This window comes from Amborella trichopoda, chromosome 10 (assembly GCF_054954075.1).
Source record: "Amborella trichopoda isolate Santa Cruz 75 chromosome 10, AtrichopodaSantaCruz75HAP2 v2.0, whole genome shotgun sequence".
NCBI lineage: Eukaryota > Viridiplantae > Streptophyta > Magnoliopsida > Amborellales > Amborellaceae > Amborella > Amborella trichopoda.
This window is the reverse complement of record NC_142345.1, coordinates 45,871,795-45,875,175: the sequence shown is the minus strand read 5'-3', so window position 1 is coordinate 45,875,175 and position 3,381 is coordinate 45,871,795.

Below are 3,381 nucleotides of genomic sequence, written 5' to 3'. Positions count from 1 at the left end.
GCTTGCTGACAAATAAGACTCCATTTTACACTAAGCGTGACAAGTTTTTGCGCACAAATGAGACTATATTTTACTCTAAGGGTCACAATTTTTGCGCACAAATGAGACTACATTTTACACTAGGGGTCACAATTTTTGCGCACAAATGAGACTACATTTTACATTTGGTTCTCTAGATATGGGTATCCGAGAAAGATGTCTCTCTTAGAATTAGTATACCCTAAAATATAGATGTTTGTTCTTTGAATAGTAACTTGGAAGATGATTTTCTAATGTTTGGATTGCCTGAAAGACATGTCTGCCGAAATATATGAGAATTAACATATATTTGATACATTGTGGTATACTGATATATTTTTTATCAATGAGACCCGAAGCGACGTCAACACATAGTTCAAACTTTGAAGGGATACTTTAGAATCTAAAAGTTTTAAAATTAACTAGACTAAGACATAGTATATGAAATATAAGTTTAGTAATAATACAACTAGAGACAACGAAGTGGTTAAGATTGTTGGCCTAGAAATACTAAAAAGAACACACTTTCAATATCTTGGTTCGATAATCTAAGAAAATAAAGTTATTAAGAAAGATGTCACACATATAATTAGAGTTAGGTGAGCAAAATAGAGATATGTTGTTGGATGTATGTGGCCATTAAAGGTGTTATGAGTTCTTATACATGAACTTATTGAAATGGTGGAACATGAACTCAGTGGGAGTGTGGTCCCTTGTGGACCATATTAAGCAAATGATATTTAATAATACCAAACTGTGCTTAACGTGCTAGGTCGATCTGGTTGGAAAAAACCCATGTTACTTCTGCATAGAAAAACAGACCGATAAGGGTTATGGGTCATCCCTTAATGAGGTTGGAGTATGCCCGGATAAATGAGCCAAGTGACAGTGTGAACTTTGCGTGTGATGGAGGCCTTTAGAGATGGGGTCAAAGCCCCATCTATGTGTCATCAACGGCATGCACATTGATAGTTGTTTTCAAGAAAACGGACCACCTTTCAGGGTGAAGCGTATATATGTGCTAAAGATAACCCCTATGTAACATCGTGCAATGGATTGCATCAAGGTTTACAATTTTGGTTCGTCTTTAGAGGAGAATCTGAAAGCCATAGACTGAGACCACGACCCCTTGCCCATTAGCTAGACTTTGGTGACTATTAATGATCCTCTGTATAAACTGTGGGTCATGAGCAACGCTGAGTCGGTTTGAGAAAGCATGTATGGCATGTGGTTCACAATAGAAGGTGAAGTGTCCCAGTACACATTTATTCCTAAACTATATGGATTATTTTCCCATCAAAGTTTTTAATTTTGTTTATTTTATTAATATATGATTTTTAAAATTATTATTTGAATTTTTTAAAATCTCTTGATATTTTATTTATCAAATTTTGATTTATAAAAACAGATATATTGATTTTATATTGATTTAAATATTCAAATATGGTTTTATAAATTTTTAGAAATAAATATTATTTTAAATATTGCATGCGAAGCCCTATAGGTCTTGTGGGCCCACCATAGCAAATTAGGTGCGGCCCATTATGTGCAACAATGGGTGGCATGCCCCACCTAGGAGACTTTCTAATTTATGTTATTCAAGCTCTAAAGCTTGAGGGATAAGAAAGTGTTGTTTTAAAAAAACTTAAGCTTTGAATAAATTTTAATTGAAATTTTTGTATGTATGAGAAGGTTTATGCATAAAACAAGAAAGGATAATATTATCATATACTAATTTTTTATTTAAATTAATTGATAGAAAAATGGTTTAGGAAGTAGGGGATAATGATTCTAGCATCTTTCATATGATGTTGATGGCTCATCTATAGAATGGACGAGTCATATCTCGTACCCCACAAGTCACCCAAGATCAATAGTGCATATTCAATCTCACACGAAGAGACAAACCAAGTAAAACCCTAAATCTATTCAAGCACTATAAAAATGAGAGTACCTACCCAAATCTCTACCCCATATTTCTTACCCCTAAAATCTCTCTTCTCTCTCCCATATACAATAGAGGGGCATGCCCCTAGTAGAGCAATTCTCTCTCTCTCTCTCTCTCTCTCTCTCTCTCTCTCTCTCTCTCTCTTATGAAAATTAGGGGGCACGCCCCACCTAGACGGAAACTTCTCTCTCTCACCTTCAAAGAATGCCTAAGGGGGGCTCGACCCACTCTCTCCAACTCTTGGATCTCTCTATCCCATCTTGTGGTATTATGATTAAGGGTTTGGGGTGTAGTTAAGGAGTTGCTATATCTTAAACTAGGTTATCAAAAGGGATTCACCTAGAGTTTGAGTTTTGTAATAAAATGATTTCATGTTCCATTGGTGTGGCTTGTTCAAAATTTGCTTTCCCGATTGAAATTGAAGGTTGACCACTAGATCCCACGACATCGGAAGGTGGTGACTCGGTGTAAGGTGTAAGAAGCTTGGTTAAGGTAATCTTCAACACCTTATTTTGTTTCTTGCTTATTGTTTATTACTTTCTTTATTCCCAAGCATAGATTGTGTTTTTTCTTTTGTTATTAAAAGAAAGGTTTTGAATGGCTTCAAGTCCTTGAAATCCTAGTTGTATTATTTTCTTTGAAGTTGTTTTATTGTAAAAGGACTGCTTATAAGTGATCCAAGCCGAGAAGAAAACAATAATAATTGAAAAAGAAGAAGAAAAAAATAATAATACATACTCCGGCTAGATCATCGAGTCCTTCTTTCATATGCAACCGGAGCGTTATGTGATCGATGCATGCCAATAAAACCAGGGTTGAGACCAACTTTGCTTTTATAGGGCGAAATGTTGGGCGGTCAAGAAACAACATGCCTATAGGATGAGTGCAGCTAAGATGAGGGTGTTGAAATGGATGAGTGGCAAGATAATAAGAGATAGAATTCGAAATGAATACATTCGGGAGAACTTAAGGGTGGTTCTAATCAGCAATAAGATGAGAGAAATGAGACTTAGATGGGCTGGCCATGTGCAACACATACCCAGTACACTTATTATAAGTTTCAAGTTAGTTCGAGTGAAAGGCTTTAAAAAAGCAATAGGTAGACCCAATCTCTAGGGCATCCAAACAACATTCACAAGCCGTTTCTATAGATGGGAGACCCAATTCCAGGAAACCAAATGGGGCCTAAGGTTTGAGAAAAAGAAGTCACGAATAGAAACACGAGAAGGTAATAGTACAGTGAAAAGGAATTGGAAGGAAATATATACAATAAGACTGTATTTTTGGATTTCATCATCATTGTTAACTGTTATCATGAAATGGGGCGGTTGGCAACGTGTCATTGATTTGGACAAAGGATTAAAAATAAAATTTATCAAATATTGTGACACAATTCAATTTTCTTGAGTTCAAAT